The sequence below is a fragment of the Pieris brassicae genome, chromosome 3 (genome assembly GCF_905147105.1).
Source record: "Pieris brassicae chromosome 3, ilPieBrab1.1, whole genome shotgun sequence".
Taxonomy (NCBI): Eukaryota; Metazoa; Arthropoda; class Insecta; order Lepidoptera; family Pieridae; genus Pieris; species Pieris brassicae.
The window spans coordinates 8,138,111-8,151,606 of record NC_059667.1 but is presented as its reverse complement, the minus strand read 5'-3'; positions in this window follow the sequence as shown (position 1 = coordinate 8,151,606).

The window sequence follows — 13,496 nt, the reverse complement described above, 5'->3', positions numbered from 1 at the left end:
TCTAAATAATACTATGTAACTACATGATGCGTAAAACAAAAGAAATCTGAATTCCAATTACCCATAAATAGTGTTTTTGTTTGTATGTTTTTGTAATCTATACACCAGAAACTATAATAATATAATCATTTATTCAAGCAGACAATCGTAACTCCACATGGTTATTATTTTATTAATTCAATATTGTACTAGTCATAAAATTCTGCGTCTGCTTTATATACCTTAAACGCTTTTTGAAATAAATTAGCTTGGAGATCAATACACAAATACATTATCTAACAATATGTCACGTAGGGCCTAAAGTCTTCACAATAAGATGTAATCATATGGAAACACAAAAGATTTACAGTTACATAACATAACTGTTATAAAAAACTTATGTAACATCGTTGGTATAATCACGTACATCGATCAGAGATTTGCTTACCTGCTTACCCATAAGTTTTTTGCCGCTAAAGGGTGCGTAACATAAAAAATATAACGGACCCCAGAACACATTGCGACACAATGACAATAAAATTGTTTGATATCCCGTGATAAATTGTGTATTTCGTGTGTATAAATCTGCACATATTATGTGCAGTAATTTCACCTATGCTGTATACCAATATCTTATTCTATCTATTTGTACGGTTAAGTAAAAAAAGAAAAGTCTGAGGAAACCAGCAAGTATACCATCAAAAATTATATTAGTCAAATAATGCTGACAGGTGAACACTTAAATCTTGTCTGTTAAGAAATATGGTTATTCAGTTACAGATATGCACGTCGCAACTTGTAGTACAAACTATTTTATTTAGGTTATTTGATTTTAAGTAATTTCATAACAACTTTTACAAGGGTATGCTTATTTCTTCGACGTCTGTCATTCCTCAATTCAGCGTTTTTTGAGCTATTTTCTTGTTAACCATCATCACTATATGGAACCAGCTGTCCACTGAAATATTTACGAACGAAATCAACTTAGGGTCCTTCAAGAAAACGGTGTACCAATTTTTAAAACGCCGCCTACACACTTGCAAGCCCTCTGGCAATAAAAGTGTTCATAGGTAACACATAGGTAACCTAATATCAGGCGAGCCTACTGCCCATTTTCACCCTGTTCAAAAGAAAAGCTTGATTCAAAAACGTTTCTTATTAACTGCACTAAAAACAAAATCAATAGCTTTCTTTTGTTTTAAAAAAAATAAAACATATGTAACACGAAGGAAGAATTGTAAAGCTTTCTACGGTAATTGAAAATTGGTCAAGCTTCCTAGCTTTTGTCCCATAGACCCGCATAACAATATATTGAATCACTTTAGGCGTGAAAGAAAGTACAATAGTTTTTATGATGCAGTAGCCATATAACATTAAAGGGTTGAAAATTTCTTCTAAACCAATATTAATGAGGTCGTAAATTACTTGTGCTGATTTACAAGCTTCAAGTTTAATAGGATTATGAATAATTCGAAAGAACTACAATAAAACTTGATAGCTTAAGAGGCTTGGGAAAACTGTTATTTTTTAAAATTTTGTGATCTATAATACAGTGGTTAGCGGTATTTACCACAAAATAAAGGCAAAGGCCCTGCCATCCTTGTTATTCTATAGTTATTATTTTACAGAATACCAAGAATATACATTTATCAAATAAATGTGCTTGTTTTTTTATAAGGAACCGGGGGCAAACGAGCAGGAGTCTTATCTAATGTATGATAAGTTCAGAGAGATACACAGGGCTTGCGAGTGCGTTGGCGGTCTTTTAATTTGTAATTGATATTTTATTTTTTATTATGAAAAAAGTAAAATATCTGTATGTCTTTAGTACTTCACATATACGCTGTGTATATAGTAGGATTATTTAACCATGCGGTATAGTACAAACTTGCGGCACGCTTGCAGGGCCTGTATTATTCTTTAATCCTTCAATATTACTATCAATTCCGTGGTATTTATGAGCGGTATTGTTAATAATACATATTTTAGGCTATGAAATAGAAAAGCTTATTTATAACCTATAACAATGATTTTGCGAAGCGTTGCTAATGACAAAATTAAACTTTGAACCTAGCTTTTTTTATGAAGCTTTAAAAAGTTTATTCCTTCCTCGAAGATCAGCCTTTAATTATATTACCCATTAGGAAACTTGGTATGTAAAAAACGTATAATACCTGTAGTTTGAAATACCCGAAGTAATAACTCAGAACGATTTTTATAGATGCTAGGAGCGTTATTAGACAAAAAGTGCCCAAACAAGTGGATGCTTCGGCAGGATTTGGGATCAACGGCCGTGACCTTGAAGCTAGAACCGACCACGCCACTCGAAACCTCCAAATTATCCACGATTTTTTGCGACACCCACATCGTGGAATGAAATTTCGATGTAAAAAATATCTGTAGAATCAATGTTGTTTGGCGTTGTTTCAAGTGATGTCGGTGGTAATAAATAAGGCTTATATTGTTGATTATCAAGTATTGGATATGCCAAATAATTAATTGCTGAATATACTGTATTAGCAAAATTGCTTTTTCCCTTCATTTCCCGCTTTATTTGACACGACGAAGAAGGTTTCAAATCTGAGTCAAGGAATTTAGCAATGATAACGTAATATTTTATATAATTATATATTTATCTTCATCATAAAACTTAACTCAATTTCAATACAATATTTTCCAGTAGCTATCATTTATAAAAATAATCTCAATTATATTATTATTAAACCTTAAATACTAGATAAGAAATATTAAAAACACATTACCTACCAGTGTAAAGACCATAAAATATTATTTGATAGAAACCTACATTTAGACTAAAATAGCTAAGAAAATGACGACTTCCTAAAAAAGGTACATTAAAGTTACTTGTCATGTTTTATAGCAAATATGAACTTATAAACTTCATACACGAACTTAGTTTATTTAATATTATAAAAATTTCACCAAAACGCGTAAGGTTTTGTTTTTGTATTTTCATTTATCGTAAGAAAATCTGTGAAATACATAACAACCGAATTAAAAATAACTACGAACGGCGATCAGCTAGTACATTATACTCATATATAACAACTCTTAACCAAAAGGGAAATAATGATAAGAACTAAAATGAATAAATCCTATATGTGAATAAAAGCACTAGATACGTGATAATTTTCTTGATTTAAAATTGCTGAGATGATGTCATAACCGAAAAGACTGCACAAAAAGTGCTATTGTGTAGAATCGTGATGGTAGTCGACGTGCGTTGAACTCTCTTGAGCGACGGCTAGCTCTGCTATTAATCAATTATATTTACTAACGACTAATAAATTGCTTTTGATTTTTGTAAATTGTCAAGGTTTTTGAAGATTGTATTAAGAAATGTTAGGCATATTTTAAGTACGGTTAGGGATATCTAATATAGTTCATAGGAAATTTAACAGACACATGAAATGTGTTTATAAAAAGGAAATATCTTCCAGTGTAAGAAACATTTCGTCTATGATGAGAGAATGTTGAGATATTTGCTACCGTGGCTAAGAAATGAACTACCTATTCATTTATTAGATACCTAACACTAACCAACAAACAGTAAATTAAAAAACTACTTTTGTATGCATTTGTCGCGCTCCTAAACAAGACTGCTATGGTCACATAAATACAAACCACTGTAGTTTTCTAGTGTAACATATCGTGATTTATTATAAGCAAGTATATTGCGCAAACTCTGTCCAACTTCGATCACCTATCGTTTCAAGGTCCTTGACAACTTCATCCCTCCAATACAGCCTCGGTCTGCCGGGTTGTGAGTTCAGTAAGTAACCCCAAAGGTGGGTGCATATGTCCCTACAATATTTGACCGAATTAAAAATAGTAGTTTCACAGGCTACACTGTATGTTTGTTTGTGATAATAAATAAAAATCTATTAGGCTTCCAAACACGCGAGCTAAAATTCGTAAGTATATAGCGATTATTTTTGCTACCCGCAAATTTCTTGAGAAAGTCACATAGTAATTTCTGATATACGAAATAGTTAGTTAGGTCTAGGTCTTTGATTTTAATTTACCTTTAGTTTTTATAATTCATGAATCGATGTTCTCTTCGTGTTTTTTATGATTACCTATAAGTGCTGGTCACATTAAATCTTGTGTTTTATTTTTCTTAAGTACCAATGTGTGTACGTTGGCAATCTTTTGTAAATAAATAAATGGTTTCACTGTTATCATATAATGATTCTAATTCGAAAATTTCAACGATTAACATGTTTATTACTAATTACATTTCTATAGCAAACGCGTCGCCTTGAACCATAGAGGTATAAAAACCTTGTCTTTTAATTTAATACGTACGTAAGCTCGTAATGTTTTAAGGGGCCAATAAAAAATTATCAGCGTCCTCAAAGGTACTTATGATCGGTAGATAATGAGTATGAGCCCGCATCCGCCTGTCGAGGTTTTTGACATTAGTAACGCAGCCATTTTGCGAATTGCCAGAGACAATCATCCATTTATAAAAACTAAATAATTTGGATGATTACTCTGCTTCTTCATATACCATTCATAATTTTAACATTCTCTTTGTGATTTGAAATTTAAATTAATACATATAATTAATTAATAATTTATAATATAAATTAAGAAAACTTTGAAATTTAAATTAATACATATAACTATCATTCTCTAGCTGAAAGTTCTCGTTAAAGTTTTATTTCGATATATTTATGTCCCATAAAATAGAATACAAGATAAGAAATCTTACCAATATAATATAATGAATTCAGAAAACCTTACCGTTATTAATAATCTCATAAAGGCAAAACAACGAGGAGAAGAGCAAGAAGTGGGAAATGTATAATTCAAAAATAAAATTTACAAAATTCATAATCATGTCTTCATTTTGCTAACACAATGTTCACTTATGAACGTCAATAAAGAAATACATGTTAAATGCTTTTAATTTTACTGCCAGTTCTCAAATCAAGAGCGTAGAACGGACGAGAAGAACTGGCAAGAAACTTACCACTAGTATAAAAAAATATATGTAAGGAGCTGTTCCAATTATTTCCAAATTTAGTTCCAATTATAAACAAATACATACAGTATTAAACGAAAGAAGAAATAGACTAAAGCACGGAATGTCCCTTTTCGGCACAGCGTAAATACTGATTTAATTCTTCAAACAGTTATTACATAGTCTTTAGAAAAAAATATTTTACATAGGAATAACTTTAGCAACACTGAACAATCAAGATGTTTGATAACTTTATTAAATCATTATTATTCTCATGATTATTATTATTTTTTTACAATTATTACCATTGTGATAGAACTAGACCTGTATAATTTGACAATTAATGAAAATAACATTGTCTCATAATAACACAAGCAACTCGTGTTTTGAGATTGAGCTATCGAACTAAAATACCATCCATATTGTAATGATTATTTTTTATTCATATTTAGCGACATTATGACAATTTATAGCAAAAAAGTAATAATAGATCGTTTAATGGTTGTAAAAGTGGCCTTTTATTTTTGAAGGAACGTTTTACTTGATCGTTTAAATTGGGAAATAAACAATACATAACAAAAAATAAAATATCATAAAGTAAAGCAGACCATATTAATCGTATTTATATGCCTGAATATTACATTTGAAATCAAATCTTCTGCTACTAGATTAAAAGACGCGAAATTTTATCAGCGTAGCAAGTTTTCCAACAATAATCTCCAATACTATACGTACCAAATCACACATAAATACATCGCATTTACGTATAAATATTTCTATTTATATATCTATATAAAATGTGGTAGTTATGAAGGTAAGCTTATGACATAGGTACCCAGCTCGTTCTTTCGTCATGGCATGTTTTGCAACGCCTCAAGTGCGCAAGAGTGGAGTTCGATCACCCGTGGATGAATAGAAAAAAACTAGTTTTAGCTATGTGCTGTTTTTCTAGTTGACATTCATGGACCAGTATGATTATATGATTGTTAGATGATGTGCTTTCAATATATTGACCGAAACTCAACAATTATTATTAACTGATTCACGTTTTCTTGCTACAGAATTCGGTACTTACAACTCATACATAGACTTAGTTTCGAAATTAGGGTTTATCTTTTATACGATTTGCAGGCCAGAAAGAGAATTCTTGTTGTAAAACCTTACTACATGAGACGTTGAGAAAATTGTACGTCTAGGGCGAGTGTGTAATTTAACTCGATTGACTACATCAGGGCCATAACTAGTACATTATTTTAATTAAAGTAATAAAATTTATATATAAATTTAAGTTTGTGTTACTGTATCCTTATGTCTACGATGTGTGTTCCTTCCTCAGAAATTCTTCTTCGATCTTTTAAATATATCTTATCGAAGCACATAGTGTCTCCTATGATTTGTTGTAGTATATCAATTCATATAAATTTGTTTATAATACTCTTGTAATAAACAATATTACGTCTTTTCCACTTTATGGATCTTTTCATTATGTTTCTTTTAGATGTCATTTTCACATGTGACATAAAATAAATACATAAGTTATAGGTAATAAGTCTGCTCTTGGACTCTGTCTCTATTGAACTTCTCATAGAAATGCGTTATTATTGTTTAATAGTTTGTCAAAATATCAGTCGTTTCACAACTGTTTTGGATTATCTTCCACCCTCATCTCCTTATAGAACCAAGTTGAGCTAATTGCTGATATATATTTGGGTTTTCCCAAGAAGATAGCGTACTTAAAACCTTAGCGGCGGGTGGAACCTTTATTGCGAATAGCGGTTTAATTAATATAAGTTTCTGATCGCATATCCTGTTAAATAAAATTTATAATAGCCATGGTATTAGACACAATATTCACCTTTTCTATCGTTTTAAATATATTGTTACAGCACAATCGGCGTTTTCTTGAAGTTACTTTACATTAATTGTATAATAATATAATAAATATATGTTAAGTATATGTATAGATTTAATAATCATCCTTATTAATCTTTGATTGTTTTATACACTCCAAAACATTTCTTGTCACAATGACGATCTAGTGATATAAATCTATCAATCAAGATAAATAATGAATTGTACATAAACAGATTACTGTTTATCAATGAGTCTATGCTTTTTTTATTTAGAGCTCCAACTACAATACATAAAAAAACGAATCTAAAATATACAAAATATTGTTTACTTAACATTAAAAAACAATATAACAATAATTTTAAATTTATAAAATTAAGTTATCCATTTGGCGCGACGCAATACGGGTAGTAATTCTTCACAATAAGAAATTTGATTGAACACTTCAGCTTGCAACTGTCATCTCTGAGGTCATTGGAACCCCGGCTTTACACCATTAAAGTTTCAGCATATGTGCGCAATTAACACTCGCTGCTACCAGTTTAGACCCAAAAAATAATGGCGTATGTCGGGTATAGAAGATTACCAACTTGTATTAACACTTCTTTACACTACAGAAAATAAAAAAAATTGAACATAATTACTTCAAAAGGAGGGCAACTGGCGGCCTTATCGTTATCGAGCGATCTCTTCCAGGCCACCACTGTGAGTAAAGAAAAAAATAAATAAGAATGTCTTAAATTACATAAGATAGCAAGTAGTGCAAACATACATGTTTTACACAGTTATTAAGACAAAAACTAAACAGGATCAACAAAAAAAAACAAACTAAACTAGTTACCAAACTCTTGAAATGTCCATCCAATAACCAATCCATAATCTTTAAAAATAGGAATGAATCCTTCACTATGTCTTACTTCGTCTTTTTTATTATGTTACAAGAGGCAGACGGGCAGGAGGCTTACCTGATGTTAAGTGATACCGCGCCCATGGACGCTCGCACTGACAGAAGGCTCGCAAGCGCGCTGCCAGCCTTTTAAGAATTGGTACGCTCTTTTCTTGAAGGACTCTAAGTCGTATTGGTTGGTGGTGTCGCGGCAGAAATTGCCTTAAGAAACGCTCAGTCTGTTATCAGGTAATAAAAAATATCAATAGGCACAGTAATGAACCTCGAACTGATAATTATGACAAATTTTTCAAGATAAGCTGCAATTATTAAAAATTTAGTTCTCAGTTTACTGTGGAGCTATATTCATTTATGAATTCCGACCAACCTAATTATATTACATACGATAACCTATTTATAACAGATGAATGCAGTTTTTTCATTTGTTTTTTTTAAGAACGATATTTGATAGCGTTAAATTTTTGATAAAGGTGCATAGCACACCGGGCACAGATGTATCGTTGTATTGATATTGTATCGCCTAGTTTTCTATGTTGGTTCGCGAGTGCGTCAAGTCAAGGTAAGTGTGCCAACGGCCTGGGCTGACCTACTAGTCCCCACCCTGCGTTCTGCACTCGCGAAAGTTCAATGAACCTATAGCAGATATCTTACACGACTGTTACATTACCGGAAGGCTGCTGCAATCGACGTACTTGTAAGCGCCATTGCTATTTGATCTAGCTTTGTACTATAGTATAACACTCGTTTGTTGACTGTTATATCAAATTTGGAATGGAAACGAAATCAACTAAAGTTCTACAAATCTAGTGAACATGATTCAATTTAATGATATTTAAATAAAAATTAGTACTTAGCAGTATATTCCTATAAATGTAATCAGTTATAACGAAATAACGTTAAGTCACACATCGTATATATGAAGATACAGTGAATACAAAGTAGGGTAGTTACCTAAAATATTGATATATATAGGAAGTCAACAATTCCTCAAGCCCAAAGCGCAAGCCTTACTCTCAGTTTGAATTTATGAGTCAAGCAAAAGTGAAGGAAAAGGTGCTAAAGGCTTGGAATTATGTTAATTTAGATTATTATGTCAGAGCGAGCGTTTCGTGAATCATGTCGTCTTTTCCGCCCGCCTCCGCCCGCCCCGCTCCGTATGCACGTATACTTACACCGTTATTACTTTCTACGAACAAACGCATTGGGTTTTTTGGAATAACAACAGAGGTTCTGATTTTCATCTTTTGATTGTCCTATACATATTAATACAATTGATTCAATTCCTTTAAATATATTATTCGGCGTCGAGCAGGGTATCGTCGAGTGGTTCTCAAATATTTTACTTGCAATTAATTATATTTCAGCTACAATTTACAGACCCAACAACGCTGTAATAGAACAAAAGATATTTAAAATTAATAAATTACTAAAATTAATAACAATTTTTTTTAAATTCAAATTGGAGGGGTAAAATTTCTGTACACAACAAACCCATTTTATATAGCAATTAAAAATGATACAGAAACATTCTCGAACATTCCAAAATTGAAGCTTTACGAACGTATATAACAGAAAATGAAAGGCTACGGTCATTGACCCGCTGCAAACCAAAATCTGGTTGCGCTCATAATGACCAGACGATTACTTAATATTTAAATACATTTAGAATTATATTTACAAATTCCATAGATTAAATTTTTGAGTTCGTAATTCAAATCATATATCATATATATTTCGATTAGGAATTAATGTTTACAGGTATTCCAGTTTTATTTCATTTTTTATTAAAAAATGTTTGTAGGCCTAAATAATAAAAAGTAATCGTGTATGTATTTCATATAACTACTTCTAGAAAGAAAAAAACAACAGCTAACAAAAAACATGCTGTCATTAAAAACGTTTCGCTAATAAAACAAATTAGGCTAAAACTTGATAAAAAAGTTACAAACGCACTTAATAATTTGCGTTTTACAGTTTCTAATTAAATTGTCAATTACTTTCACCGTGTCGTTGCTCTCTGGCTAGCGTACTAGAAAAATATACTATAATGTTCATAGCCTTATAATTCAGTGCCATTTTCGAATTAAATTCAGTGCATCCAAACCGAAATAGTGCAAATATATTTTAACTTTAAAGTAAGGAAAGATATAATTTTATAAGGTTTTACTGACACATACACCGACACCAATACTTTTACTGGTACATATATAAAGGGGACAAACAAGCAATGCCTTACATGAGAGATACCGACGGACATTGCCACGAGTCTCGCAAATTTGTTAACAGCCTTATTTCTTTGTTAAACCCAACCTCCAAACCTACTTTACAAAGTAAAATCTATCACGATCGATTTTCACGTGTTATGAGTGTTTATAATATATGTATTTATTAATAAAAGGGTTGTTTGATGTAATGATGTGAGAGCAGCGACCACTAACGGCGCAGAGGCCGATGAACGCGTGGCCTTATTCTGTGGTGCAGGCGTGAAATGCGACGTACTTTCATTGTCGCCAAGATATGCAATGCATCTTTCTATACGGGATAAAATAAAAAAAACAATAGCGCTACAACCTTTTTAGATCTGGGCCTCAGGTTTTTTTGTATCTATTTCATGATCTATACGGCATCCTCAGGTTAAAAATATTCGAAGTTTTAATTTATCTTATTAACAATAATTTTATGAATACATACTAAATCTAGCAATCTTTATTTAAAAAAAGTTCGACTCTATTCTAAATTTGATTAATTGATATAAAGGTGAAGTTTCTTGTAATGACATAAATAGTGTAATCATATTTTTTACGTGTTTTTTACTTCACTTATTTGTATTTAAATATTTAACGATATGACGACACATTATATGTCATATGATTAACTCGTGAAGTAAACGCAATTAATAGAAGGCAATTAACTAATCAATTATAAATTCGATGTACCTACATACATACGATAAAGATGATAATTTAACTAAATTAAACTCGTAATAAAGATATTCTTTAGATATAGACATAAAATTGTTAACGGATGAATTTCAAAACTAAAAGTAGTCAAAAGTAGTTCAAAACTAAAACTAAAATAATTGTCTAAATTACATCCGGTTGTTTCTTCTTGATGATAGCAAAAGTAAAGTATATGCATAATGTATTGCAGATTGTAGAAAATTCTAATTAATTTTGTTATAGTTTGTAACTGTTTTTTTATTTGTTACTTCTTCCTTCACGCAAATGTTACTCTGAAGGAAAACTATGTCCTAATGCACAAAGTTACTTAATCTGTACCAAACCATGTTCTACGTCGTAGAGGAAACAGCGCTACGGCTGCTACGGTGTTATTGACCTCTTCACCGTGTCAAGTGCACTCTGCGTTTACTATTACTGAATTTATTATATTTGACGCAGATTTATGTACTATAAATAATACAATTTTAATTTATTAAGAGGTTCAGGCTAGAACGGGAAAACATTGCAAAACAAACTTAAAATTTAACATAAATACCAAACAGATTAATACCTAATATTAGAAAGAGTTTAACTAATCAAAACATACATAGATAAATATATATGTACTTAATTACGTACGTACAACGAGTTGGCCTACTAAATGCTGCATTGGAATAGTCATTGCTTAGTTTTCGTAATGAAGAAAAAAGTGCATTTCTCTAGGCCAGTCTGTAAGTGAAAACACATAGGCGCGCGGACGTCATTCCACTTTTCCGAGTTGTCAGCGGTTTGCGGCGACACCGCGCTATCTTGAGCTCCGTCGCTCCAAACCGTAACTCTAGGCCTATGACGACAAATGACGTTGAAAAATGAGGGGGGTTCTAGCAGTGTTGGTTAGCATCCACGGTAGTGAGTGTCGATGCATTTTCGCCGCATTGAACACTAGGTAAGTGTGTCAATGCACTCGAATCCCCTCCCTCAGGCAATTACTTATTACAAGTTCTGTCTAGTTTCTGGATATCTGGCACACCCATACTAGAAGAGAGATTTCGAAGCGATAGTTTTTTGTTTTACCTTTTAAAAGATGCCATGGAGCTAATCGCCCGAAAACACTTTGCAATACGAAACAGGGTAAGATGGAATTTCTTTAGTAGAGATTAATCTTAAATTCTCGAATTTTGAGTATTACATATGTGAAATAAACCTTTGAATTTATTTATTATAGATTTTATATTTTCAAAAGTTTTTAACGCATACGTAATTTCATTTGTTTACGATTTGAAGCAGCGCTTTTTGTAGTTTGATTCTGTTTGAGATTATGTTCTCTTAATTTGCTTTTGCTTATGTTACTCAACTTGAGATGTGAATAAAAGTAAGAACTGCAAATGTAGGCGACGACAACGTAATTGAAGATTGCACTCGGGTTCGATGTCCTGTCTCGTGCGATACGGTGTTGATTACGAGTGAAAAACTTTCTTACGCCTCTTTATAAGATAATAAAATGATTGTTCTACATTGATTATAAAGCGGAAGTATTTGTAAACTTTGAATTTTTATATAACTCGTGACAGATATATAAAGTTTGATAAAGATTTAAAATTGTTTAGTTTATGCGTATACTATAACATTCATTCAACACAGTTTGACATACCTACCAACGAAGTTAACAAATCTGATGTTTATGAACGTTGTTAAGAATTGGGAAACTATAAATTTTAAACCTGATTGACTTTATATTTTACAGTTAAATTAATATCATTATCAATTATTTAGATTTTATAACTGGCTGTTATAGTCCAAATAAGGCGTCGTAATTAAGTTGCAATTACAATATTACTCTTATTTTTGGTAAGTTATATTACTTTTATTAAATATTTTTATAGGCTATTTTATGAAAGTATAATGTACGCATCGCTGGAGAGTTTGAGAAAATAACGCCTGAAATCACTCTCACAGAACAACAAACTGCCGTTGGAGTAGTATGGGCAGATTGAGCAGTGAGCATTCCACTAGCTGATGCGCTATACGAGTTTCCTATCCGTATCTAGGCAAGTGACAGTGGCTTGCGAAAGTGCACATAATTGGATCGGCGCTTTAGAAAGGGGGTTATGAGTTTGTAAGTGCAACGAACCCACTGCATTTTCTCGGGAAGATGCAGTTCACAGAGTGGAAAGCGCGTGGTTCCAGGAAACACTGTGCGTCGACTTTTCGTTACGGCTCTCACGACGCCCCGATAAGGCGAAAAGTGAAAATATAGTAAGTGCTTAATGGTAAATTATGATAATCTTAACCTGATACATAAATATTTGTTCAGTGTTGTTTCTTTGTTCGTACTATTGATTTTCAAATTCAAAACAAGACTTGGTATGGAAATGGCCATATTCCAACGCTCTTGTGACCTTTGTAACTTGATGCGTAAGTTATCATATGGAAAATATTATCAACTAAGTATCTTATCAAGGATTTGCCACCAGGCATCTGAGCAGTGATTCAGTTTAGCAATGTTATAATGTATTTTATTTATATATTATGCAATTAAATATAAATTTACTTCAATATATTGTTATCCCTTCATTATTATTTTTGTATTAGATAAAACGTTTAGTGTATCACCCATATATTGTATTTGATAAAAGTCAAAATTTCTTTAAATTAACTGTGTGTGGTTTTATATACGAATACATATAATAACCGAATATAAATATCTATATTATCAGTACACTTATCAGCAACCAGTTTCTCAGGTTGTCTTCCGTTATAGGCCTCTCTTTGTCGTTTCCACTCGCCTTTTTCAAGAGCTGATCTTCTCCATCCTTCCGGCAGATCGTCT